We start from the raw sequence: 12,663 nt of genomic DNA, 5'->3' as shown, positions 1-12,663 counted from the left end.
GCCATATCGGTCCTATATTGATGACTCCATGAGAGAAGAATACATTTATATTTTTTATGTTATAGTAAACAAATCTAATATAAAATACAATACTGGAAGTGGGGTGTTACTAGAACCAAACTGAGAATATACGGTTGACTAGCAATGGTGAGGGCATAGAAATGGTAGACTGGAAAGTAAATTATCCTGATTAAGCCACAGCAAATCTGGCACAACTGTATCCTACAATAACATGGAAGATAGACTATTGTAAGTATAGTGAAATTTGTTGGAAAAACTCAGAATGTTGGTGTGTGTAGGCTGCTACTTGCCACTTTGTATCAAAGCCCTGAAAGGGAGGGAGGGAGAAAAAGGAAGAAGGAAGGCAGATACAGGAAGAGGATGGAGGAGGGGCAAGATGAAGGGATAAGGAACGTACACAAGCAGGCTCACACTCAGGCTAGAGATGACTCTACAGAGACAACATAAAGTGAAGCTTTCTCCGGCAGCTTTTTAAAAAGTGATGTTGCAGCCATAAAAAGGAATGAGATCATGTCCTTTACAGGGGCATGGATGAAGCTGGAAGCCATCATCCTCAGCAAACAACACAGGAACAGAAAACCAAACACCCCATGTTCTTACTCATAAGTGGGAGCTGAACATTGAGAACACATGGACACATAAAGGAGAACATCACACACCAGGGTCTGTTGGGGAGTGGGGGTAATGGGAGGGAACTTAGAGGATGGGTCAATAGATGCAGTAAACCACCATGGCACTCCTATACCTATGTAACAAACCTGCACGTTCTGCACGTGTATCTTGTTTTTTTTTTTGTTTTAGAAGAAAAAAAGGTGTAAAAATTCACATAAAATTAACCATTAACTATTTAAAAGTACACAATTAATTAACATTTGGTACATTCACTATACTGTTGTGCCACTATCGCTTTTAGTTCCAAGACATTTTTAATGCTCAAAAGGAAACCCTACACCCATTAAGCAGTCATTCTCCATCTATCCCTTCCCCCAGCCACTGGCAACTACTAGTCTGCTTTCTGTCTTTATGGGTTTGCCTATTTTGGACGTTTCATATACAGCAGTCCCCCCTGTCCACAGAGGATATGTCCCAGGACCCTCAGTGGATGCCTAAAACTGCAGATGGTACCAAACCCTACGTATAGTCTTTCGAGATTTTATCACACTATTCAGAATGTGCCAAAATTTAAAACTTACAAATTATTTCTAGAATTTTCTATTTAATATTTTTGGACCATGGTTAACTAGAGGTAACTAACACCATGGAAAGTAAAACTGTGGATAAGGGGGGACTATGGTAAATGGAATCATACCAGTTGTGATATTTATACCTGGGTTCTTTCACTTAACATAATATTTTTCAGGTTTATCCACACTGTACTATGTGCCAGTACTTCATTCTTTTGTATGGCTGTATAATATTCCATTTTATAGATATACCACATTTGTGGACAACACATCTATTGATAGAAATTTAGGTTATCACTTTTTGGCTATTGTGAATAGTGCTGCTATGAACATTTGTGTACAACTATATATTTGACTACCATTTTCAATTCTTTGGGGTATATGCTAGAGATTTGAATTGTTAGGTTATATGGTAATTATGTTTAACTCTTTAACTCAAAACTGTATTTCCTATAACAGCTGTACCATTTACATCCCCACCAGTAATGTGAGTGTTACAATTTCTCCACCTTCTCACCAACACTTATTTTCTCATTTTTAAAAATTATACTCATACTAGTGAGTGTGAAGTGATATCTAGTCAATATAATTGAGTCTATGGGGTTTTTACTGGATGTTGAAAATCATACCCTTCAGGAATGACAGGTAAATCAAGCCATTCTCAGATGAAGGAAAAGAGAGTGTGGTACTAGGAGGCCCACTGTATAATAGCTAAAGTTCTGTAACCAGAAAGAACAATTAAAGAAGAAACCTTGGAATATCAGGAAGAAAGAAATATGATAAGTAAAAAACATAGATAAATACTATATATTCTATCTCTCCTCTTGCGTTTTGTAAGTTATGTTTAATGGATGAAACAACAAGTATAATATTGTCTATTATCTATATAATATTGCCTCCTGGGGCTCTAAGCATATGTAGAGCAAATACCTAAGACAATTATAAATAGGAGAGGGTAAAAAAAACATAAAGGGAGGTAAGGTTTCTACACTTTACTAAAACTAGTAAAATGACAACACTAGTAGACAATGATAAGTTTTATATATATATATATATAATGTAATACATACAGCAACCCCTAAAAAACTATACAAAGAGATATTTAAAAACACTAAAGATAAGTCAAAGTGGAATTCTAAAAAATTTTGACATGACCCATAGGAAAGCAGAAAAAATAAAACAGATGAATAAAAAAACAGCAGAAACAGAAAAAATCTAAAATGACAGGCTAAAGTCCATAATTACATTAAATGTAAATGGTCCTACTCCATCAATTAAAAAACACAAATTGGCAGAGTGGATTCATCAACCTTTCTAATGAAGGCAGCTGCAAAAGTAGTAGAAAGTAAAAGAACAAGAACAATAACTTCTTAAGATAAACCTAATGGTAATGATATTGAAATAGAAACTGAAGAAAAAGGTCTCACAAGAATCTTTTCTTATCTAAGTTGAAATATGGAACCCAGCAACAAGACCTTAATAAGAAAGAAAGAAGAGTAGGAACTCTTCAAAGTGCAAAAAAGAAAAAAGAAAGCAGAAGAGCCACTGAAAGCAGAATACCTGTTTCAAAGAGTCAACCAGTAATTCCTGAAAAACATCGAGCTAGAAAAAAACAGACATGGTTTTGGGAAGAAGACAAGAATTTGAGATCTGGCATGAGGAAATATGGAGAGGGAAACTGATCTAAAATACTATTGCATTATAAATTCAACAACCAGACAAGTGTCATTTAAAAGATGGAGGACCATGAAGAAACCAAAACTGATTTGCTCAGACAGCGAAGACTGTGTTTGTAAAAGCTTGATGAAAGGACGGTTAAGTATTTTGATCACTGCATTTTGTTTGAAACTTGCATCATTGATGTATTTTAAAACTTTTGTTTAAAGCATTACAGTATTTTTCTGTGACCATCAATTAATATGAGGGTTTGTGCTATAAGAGTTAAAGTGTATGTTATCATTATATTCTTTAATAACTTTATTTTGATAAAATGTAAATTTGTTGAACCCTGCCACATTTAGTATCCCCACCCCCAAATCCTGTTCCAATGAAAGAATTAAAAGCTCATATGAAACAAAAAATCAATCATGAACTGAAGAGTAAAATGGAAAACTATAAATTATACTGTGAATGAAACCAGATTTTACTGTTTTGGAAATAACTCAGATGTCCTTCAGTGGATAAATGACTAAACAAACTATGGTACATCCATACCAAGGAATATTACCCAGGAGTAAAAAAGAATGAACTACTGATACATTTAACAACCTGGATGACAATTCAGAGAATTAAAATGAGTTTAAAAGAAACCAATCATAGAAGTTTACATTCTGTATGATTCCATATTATGTAACATTCTTGAAATGACAAAATTATAGAAATCTAGTACAGGTATATGAAAATTATGTAAGTATAGGCTGGGCACAGTGGCTTACACCTGTAATCCCAGCACTTTGGGAGGCCGAGGCGGGCGATCATTTGCAGCCAGGAGCTAGCTCCAGACCAGCCTGGCCAACATAGTGAAACCCCATCTCTACTAAAAATACAAAAATTAGCTGGGCATGGTGGTGCATGTCTGTAATCTGAGCTACTCAGGAGGCTGAGGCATGAGAATCGCTTGAACCTGGAAGGTGGAGGTTGCAGTGAGCTGAGATCCTGCCATTGCACTCCAGCCTGGGCTACAGCTCTGTCTCCAAAACAAACAAACAAACAAACAAACAAAAAAGAATAAAAAGAAAAAGAAAGAAAATTATAGAAAATTATAGAAGTATAGTGTATGAGGGATCAATGAAAATGTTCTGTCTTTTGTATATTAACATTAATGTCCTGGCTATGATATTGTACTATAGTTTTGCAATATGTTACCATTGAGAAGAACTGGGTGAAAAGTACATAAAATCTCTATTACTTATGGTTGCATGTAAATCTACAAATATCCCAAAGTAAAAAGTTTTATTTTTAAAAGACTTCAAAAATGTAAAACAAAAACAAAAGCCAAATAATTATATCTGCCTGGAAAAGCTCTATGCTACACACTATAAAGTGATAGCTTAACTGTTTATCTTATATTCTATGTGTTAGGTAACTGGTTTTGATGGAAACACTAATAAAAATTTAAACAAAATGATAATGCTGACTAAGTACAGAATAGCTAACAAATTGAGCAAAAATATATTTTTCATTTTAAAATCTGTTATAAACATGACATTTCATCTTATTGCATGCAAAGATACATCGATTCTTATATTTTAGGCAGCTTGCAACCAAGAACATTGTGCTCCTTAAGAATTACCTTATAATGGGTTTCTAATATATATTAAATTTCCCCCGGCAATACCTCATGACATTGCTGATCCTAGTTAATCTTATAAGCATTCTCATCAGTGTCAAGGGAAACTATATTTAAGTAACCATCTGGTGAAATTTGAAGTCTTAAAACCCTCTAAAAAATGATTAGTTGTACACTTTAAATTTCAAATTTTTTCTTTTGAGAAAAAAAATCAAATTGACACAAACATCATTTGCTAGCTGAGATCCTGGTCAATTTACTTAATATCTCTAGGTCCCAGTTTTTTCATATATAAAATGGGGTTACATCCTATGACAAATGATATAACAAACTAAGAATAGAGAAGTAGCTAGTAATGACTATCCTGACAGAGGAATGTCATTTAAAAGTTTTGATAATAACTGATATTGCCTGGTTAATGCATAAATAATGTAACATAGGTAAAAACTACATCATGCTGCTCTTTTAAAACTCTTGAAGCAAAAAAGCAAAGGTTATTTTTAGGAAGAGCAACAAATAAATTGCTGGAGTTGTCTGAGCAAGTAGTACAATGAGAGTAAAATCATAAAGGGAGTTAAAAAAAAAACAGTTCTAGCGTAGACTGTGAACTACCAACACAGTAATTGTGTGAGGAGATACCAAGAAGTGAAGCTCTCTCTTTCCATGCATGTTTTAATTATGTTTTCTTTTTAGGCAAGTTGACTAAACGATTTAATAATCACATTGCAGTGAACAATGTGGCTTTAAAAAAGAACAGTCAAAATTTACTTCGCACATAATTTCCCCTCAGTATAATGTTGATATTAAATGCCAATGGCAGGCAAAATGTAAAGTTGTTAAGAACAAGAGGCTTGAGAGTGAAAATGCCTGGGTTTAAATCCAGGCTCTATTACTTCCTAGCTGTAAGGCTTTGGTCAATTTACTTCATGTCTCTAAGCTTCAATTTTCTCATCTATAAAATGGGGCAAGAATATTATAATAAAGTGCTTCACACAATACCTTTCATATACTAAGAGTACAATAAATGTTAGATATTAATAACAATCTTAGCTAATAGAACTGTTCCTCAAGCTTAAGAATACATATAATTAATGAAGCAACATGTTAAATATCTTCTCTGACAAGGTAAATGTAGGAATTAAAACATAACTAAACTGCAAAAGGGCTATTATAATTGAAATAACTTGCATACTCATCATTCCAAGAAAGTATTATACACTCTGGTTCATAAATGTCTGATGAAAGAGCCATAATTTCCTATTTAGCTTACTGCTGGCAGTTTTAAACAAAATTGTTATATTCAATAATCATCTTCATATTCATGAACAAGTCAAGAAAAATAAACAAATAAAATTTTTAAATTGTTTATCCTACCAAGAACATTCATCAATTCATAGAAACATTTAATAAGAATTTTAAGAACATGAATTTGTCTCTGTAGTATTCAAATAACTTGTCTTCAGAAATCAATTTGTAATAAATAAACTACATTATGAAACACTTTAAGATTAGAAACTAGATCTCTAAATATTAAAGCATTTGGGCTTGGGAAGGAGAAATTAACTAAGAAATTCTATAATTGTAAGTAACAGCTGCGCAGTCAATATTTAATCACTATATTGTGAGACAGTTCAGTAGTGGAAGACAGGATTAACATATTGCTTTAAAACATTCCATTACTTTCTGCATCTGTTTACTGATAATAAAAGACACAGCTGTTCTAAACGAAACACACTAACAGGTGTAAAGTGCCAATTTGGCATTTTACATAAAAGTTACTCCTCATTTCCATATGGAATATTCTAAAGCATAGTCTAAGCATAGCTACCAATAACTTAAAGGGCTTTTTTCATACTAATTCGGATTATTCTAGTCATTAAGGAAAAGATATGCTTCATTCTCCATGAATTCAAGATTATTTTTAAACAGTACACATCCTGAACTAATTATAATTACCCCAGATGTTTTCCATAAAAATGGTCACACATTTGAAGAGGGTTTCTTTAGCAACTGTTCTATATCAAATTTACTGCAAAGAGCATCAAAATTATGAGGTAACACTGTATCAAATTCACTATGTTTAAGCTACAAATGATAACGAAGTTTGAGCTTACAATTTATTTTCATCAGTGCTCCAGCTAACCTATAGCCACATGTATTTAATCCAAGAGAACCATGAGGAAAGCCAATATTTTAATAATAAATGATCAGTAATCACTTCCCTACAGCATGACAAAGTAATCAAAATTGGCAAATACAATAAATGCAACTTATATAGTTTTAGGAGGGCTTTTGTTTACTTTTTAAAAGAAAATATATTAAAGTGTTTTGGGCAAAAGAACTATTCTAGTAATTTTAAAAATATGGAAAAATTTTAATCTATAAATTACAGAAGTGACAGTGAAAAATAATTACAAAACCAATATTGGTGAAAACATTAAAGAATTGATGAGAAAGAACAGTGTGAAATATTTTAATTTGGCCATTATATTTACTTTTAATTATAGAACTTGGAGAGGAAAAGTTAAGGGAGAACATCAAAGGAGTCAAAGGTGTTCCAGTTGCTTTCTTTTCTTTTATTAAAGACATTTGTCAAATTAGGTTTAGAAAAAGAAGTTCATTAACATGTACATTTAAATCATCCTTGAGACGATATCTGTATTTTAATATATACATGAGGAAAAACATGTAAAGTGTAATATATACATTTGCTTATTCAAGACGAACAAAGCATCAGATCTTCTCCCAGTAGATCCTTTTTCTCTTTAGCTCATGTATAGATGATTTTAAATTAAAATAAAATACTCTACAGCTTTGCAGTACAGTGTCCTCAGCCAAGCCATTATGTTACAACAGTTTTTCTGGTCCTTTTGGAAATCAACTATGACAAATGAAAATTCTTAGTTTGCTGCTTAGGTTTTGAAAAGAAACATAGGAAGTAACTTTTCACGTCAAAAGAATCAAGAAAAACACTAATTTTACTGCAAAATTTAATAAAGCTTAATTCTGCCTAACATGCAGTAAAATGTTGACATGTTAACAATGACATGTTACCATGAACTATGTGACTGACTGATTCATAAATTAATCAAAAGTATAGAGACAATAATAAATCACATGATACATCAATTTGAGTTGTTTATATAAACAAAAGTCCTTGGCCTTCATAAATTACTATATGTGACCATTTGTCCAAACTATCTTTTTGTCATTATTGTTGTTATTGAGACAAGAGTTTTGCTCTGTTGCCTGGGCTGGAGTGCAGTGTTGTGATCTTGGCTTCCTGCAGCCTCTGCCTCTCAGGTTCAAGCAATTCTCCAGCCTCAGCCACCAGAGTAGCTGGGATTATAGGTGTGAGCCACTATGCCCAGCTAATTTTTGTATTTTTAGTAGAGAAAGGGTTTCGTCATGTTGGCCAGGCTGGTCTCGAACTCCTGGCCTCAAGTGATCCACCCACCTCGACCTCCCAAAGTGCTGGGATTATAGGTGTGAGCCATCGCACCCAGCCATATCCAAGCTATCTTAATATTTATCATATTTAATTATAACAACATAAGTTAGAATGTTTATCAGGAAAAAATTGAATTGGTTCTATGAAAAACAAACAAAAACAACAGAAAAAAACAAATAATAAGGTTTATTATATGTAATTATGTACATGCTGTGGTATACCAACTTACAAAAATACAATGTACATTCTAAGCTCCCTTAACATGCAAAATTTTATTAAATTGTTCAATTGTTGATATAACTGGATATACATCTATATTAAAGTAATTATATATTTATTTTCTATTCTAATGTTCATAAGGAAGGGTAAATCAACCAGTTTGTATTCTTAAAAGAAACAATTGAGATAACTATAGAAAAAAAAAACTAGGAGTAGAAAAAAACAAATAGAGCTAAGAAATATTAAAAAATTAAAATTTTTAAACAATGTTTGCTAAAGCAATTAATCCAAGTAAGTCAGAGAAAATAAGGCAAAATGGTAACCAAGGGATAAAATGAATTGTCACTAAAGACAGTAAGAATGACTGCTTAATGTTTTTTTAAAAAATCAGCCTTTAAAGAAACTACAGGATAGATGTTTCTAATAACCAAAAACTTTCCTTTCCTGAATTTTTCTAATTCATATTGTATACAATAAATTTAGTTAAATTTCTAGAGTAAACTATAAATTTGGTCAAATTTCTATGTTAAACATTTGACTGTTTTTCTACCACACATAAATATGATCAGAATCATGAGATAAATACTGGCATAGTGTTTGACATTATAGAGTACTTGAATAGCTACTACAAACCACTTAACAATCAAATAATAAATTACAGCTGTGGCTTGAAAAATTTTAGGAAAGTAAGAGATCAGTAAAATCTAGAAATCCCCTTCAAAATTCAGTAATCTTAATGCATGTACCTCCACTTCAGTTTCAAAAACTGACATACCTCCTCCAAAATTAGTAACAAATACATAATTATAACCATATGTTCAAATGGGTCCTAATAAAATGGTACGAAGAGTAACACATCTCAGCTTTCTGTGTCCCATAAAACTTCAAAAATCCCAAAGTGTTACTTGTAATTCTTACAACCAAGATGTGGTTATCTATATGGTAAATTCTGAAGACACCAAGTAATACACCTAAGTAGTCTTCTTTCCTTCCACCTTCTAATATGCGACATTTCCTCAGATGGAGTAAAATTCTTCCTCATGTACATTTTCTAGTTTCTAACAATTCAAATAAACTTTTTATCAATATGTAAATCCATAGAAAGAAATAACACATAGGGAATTTCCTTTAGAGAAGTATGTTAAAAGCTTAACTTAAATCCATAGAATAAACTATGCCTCTCCTTTAAATGTGAACAGTGCTTAAAAAGAAAATAGATACTGTGGTTTGGCTTATGTCAAATAACATCAAATCTCTAGTACAAGTAATAAGTTACAAAATAGTCCTTATAAACACCCTCTTAAAAGTTTACATATGCTACATATCACCTTGTTTTATATCCTAAGAGTTGTGTCACGTTCATTGAGAATTTAAGTAAGTGACTTATATTGCACCATATTAGCAATTTAATTTGATTCTAGTTTTAAATACTGATTATCAGCAAAAAAATAAGGTTATGCTTTGTCTCTTACAATTAGAGATGGCGGTGGGGGGAGAGAGAGAGAAAGAAAGAAGAGAAAAAGAGAATATATCTTAAAATCTTTTTTTTTCTATCTTTGAACGCATTCCAAATTCTTATGATACTACAATTGATTAGGAAAGTATAGTTTTGCATGAAGCTGTTGGTTTATAGTAGTTTGGCCTGACCATATTCAATCTCAGGAAAGTATTTGGGTAAGGGCAACAATACTGCTATCTGTGAATCAAGATTTTTGTGATACTGTGAAGCCAAAACAACAAACTACAATAAAGTAATACACTGTACCCAACGCTGATATAAGGCTGCAACCGTTATCCTTAATGCCCATCCTAAAACCACGCATCCTATTCTACAAGATTTCCTTTATAAAAAGTAGGTGTTATAAATTATCATGACTTTTATGCAAATATGGCTTTTAATGTTTGTTCTAAAGTAATTTAACTCTTTCACTTGTAGTTGTACATTTGTTTATTTAGTAATTTCATAATACAAAGGTAAATGTCGCCCCATCAATTTCAAATGATAAATTACTGAATGAAATTAAGCTAAATTCAGAATATATCTAATAACACAAGACCTTATACATAGGAAGCCTATCCAAGCACAAATTAAAGCAAAGCATATTTCTTTATTATAGACATGTGACCTGTGTTACAGAAATCAGTTTTATACTTGAAAAAACACCTTGGCACATAATTATCACTATCGAAACTAGTAGTTATTCATCATCAAAGTGGATGATACATACAAGAAACATACAAATGACCATTAATAAATTATTCAAATTTTTTGTACAGTAAAATTACAGCTTACCATATCAGTGTTGACTTCTTTGCCTAATAAAATTAAGAAATCTTAAAAGACAAAAATATTGAAAGTAACTATAATTACAGTAACTTGTAAATGGATTCATGATATAAAAAGGTATAAACTATGACATCAAAAACATAAAATGTAGAGGTGAAGAAGTAAAAGCATAGTGTTTCTGTAGGCAATGAAAGTTATCAGCTTAAAATGGACTATTAGAAATATAACATGCTTCATTTAAGCCTCATTGTAACCACAAAGCAAAAACCTACAATAGATACCAAAAAGATAAAGAAAAAACAAATCAAAGCAAACCACTGCAGAAAATTAACAAATCACAAAGACAGCAAGAGAAGACAGAAAGAAACAAAGCATCTACAAAACAGCCAGAAAACAATTAACATGATAAACAATAAGTCTTTATCAATAATTGCCTTGAATGTAAATAAATTAGATTATCCAATCAAAAGATACAGTGACTGAATTTTTTATTAAAACAAGACCCAACCATAAGAGCTGCCTACAAGAGACTTGCTCTAGCTTTGAGAACACACAGACTAAAAGCAAAGGGATAAAAAAAATACATTATATGCAAATGGTAACCAAAAGAAAGTAGTGTGACTATTCTACTATCAGACAAAATAGACTTGAAATTAAAAAATTGTAAAAAGAGACAAAGAAGATAATTATATAATGATAAAGGGGTCAAGTCATCAAGAGACTACAACAACTGTAAATATATATGCACCCAACACTGGAGCATGTAAATACATAAAGCAACTATTAATAGATCTGAAGGGAGAGATAGACAGCAATACAATAATGGTGAGAGACTTCAATACCTCACTTTTAAGAATAGATAGGTCATCCAGACAGAAAATGAATAAGGAAACACTGGACTTGGACTACACTGTAGACCAAGTGGACCTAAGGGACATACATAGAACATTCCATCTAATAGTAACACAATACACATTATTCCAAAGTACACATGGAATGTTCTTTAGGACAGAGCGTATGCTAGGCCACAACACAAGTTTTATCAATTGAAGGAAATTTAAAATCATATCAAATATATTTACCAACCACAATTGTATGAAACTAGAAATCAATAACAGGACAAATATTTTTAAATCCCCAAATAAGTAGACATTAAACTACATGCTGCTGAACAACCAATGAGTCAAAGAAATCAAAAGGAAATCAGAAAGTATCTTAAGATAAATAAAAATGAAAACACGCTATGTCAAAACTGATTCGATGCAGCAATGGTAGTCTTAAGAAGTAAGTATATAGGGCTGGGCACAGTGGCTCACGCCTGTTATCCCAGCACTGTGGGAGGCCAAGGTGGGCAGATCACTTGAGGCCAGGAGTTCAAGACCAGCCTGGCCAACGTGATGAAACCCCATCTCTACTAAAAGTACAAAAAGAATTAGCCAGGTGTGGTGGCACGTGCCTGTAATCCCAGCTACTTGGGAGGCTGAGGCAGGAGAATCACTTGAATCTGGGAGGCAGAGGTTGCAGTGAGCCGAGATCATGCCACTGCACTCCAGCCTAAGCGACAGAGTGAAACTCTGTCAAAAAAAAAAAAAGAAGTATATAGTAATAAACATCTACATGAAGAAAATAGAAAGATCTGAAATAAACAACCTAATTTTACACCTTAAGGTACTAGAAGAGGAAAAACAAACTAAGCCTAAAGTTAGCAGAAGGAAGGAAATGATAAAGATTAGAGCAGAAGTAAATGAAATGGAAGCTAGAAAGACAATGGAAAAGATCATCAAAACCAAGAACGATTTTTTTGACAAAAAAAGCAAAATTGGCAAACCTTTAGACTCAGAAAAAAGAAAAACTCAGATAAAATCAGAAATTAAAGATGAGAAATTACAGCTGATGCCACAGAAATACAAAGGATCCTAAGAGAATACTATGAACAATTGTATTCCAATAAGTTGGATAACCCAGAAGTAATGGGTAAATTCCCAGAGAATAATTGTAATGTATTAAAGTTTTAGGTTTTATATATATATATGATATTTGCTTAATATAATGAAAATTTTAAATTAAAACTATCTACAATTCTACTACTCAGAGAAAATCACTATTGTTCAACAAATAATTATTGACTGCCTACTACATGCCCTGCTCTGTTGAGGTTTCTGGGGATTCAGCAATAACTAAAAAAAAATTATCATCATGAAGTTTAGTTTCT

General features: G+C 32.3%; 1 pseudogene; it reads left to right on the top strand.

Annotated features, from left to right (window-relative positions):
• Positions 1–1,818: 1,818 nt before the first annotated feature.
• LOC101176476 lies at positions 1,819–3,089 on the top strand (annotated as a pseudogene).
• The last annotated feature ends 9,574 nt before the right edge of the window (positions 3,090–12,663 follow it).

The sequence above is a fragment of the Nomascus leucogenys genome, chromosome 22a, assembly GCF_006542625.1.
Source record: "Nomascus leucogenys isolate Asia chromosome 22a, Asia_NLE_v1, whole genome shotgun sequence".
Taxonomy (NCBI): domain Eukaryota; kingdom Metazoa; phylum Chordata; class Mammalia; order Primates; family Hylobatidae; genus Nomascus; species Nomascus leucogenys.
Note: the sequence above shows the minus strand (reverse complement) of the source record. Positions and strands in the feature narration are given on the sequence as shown.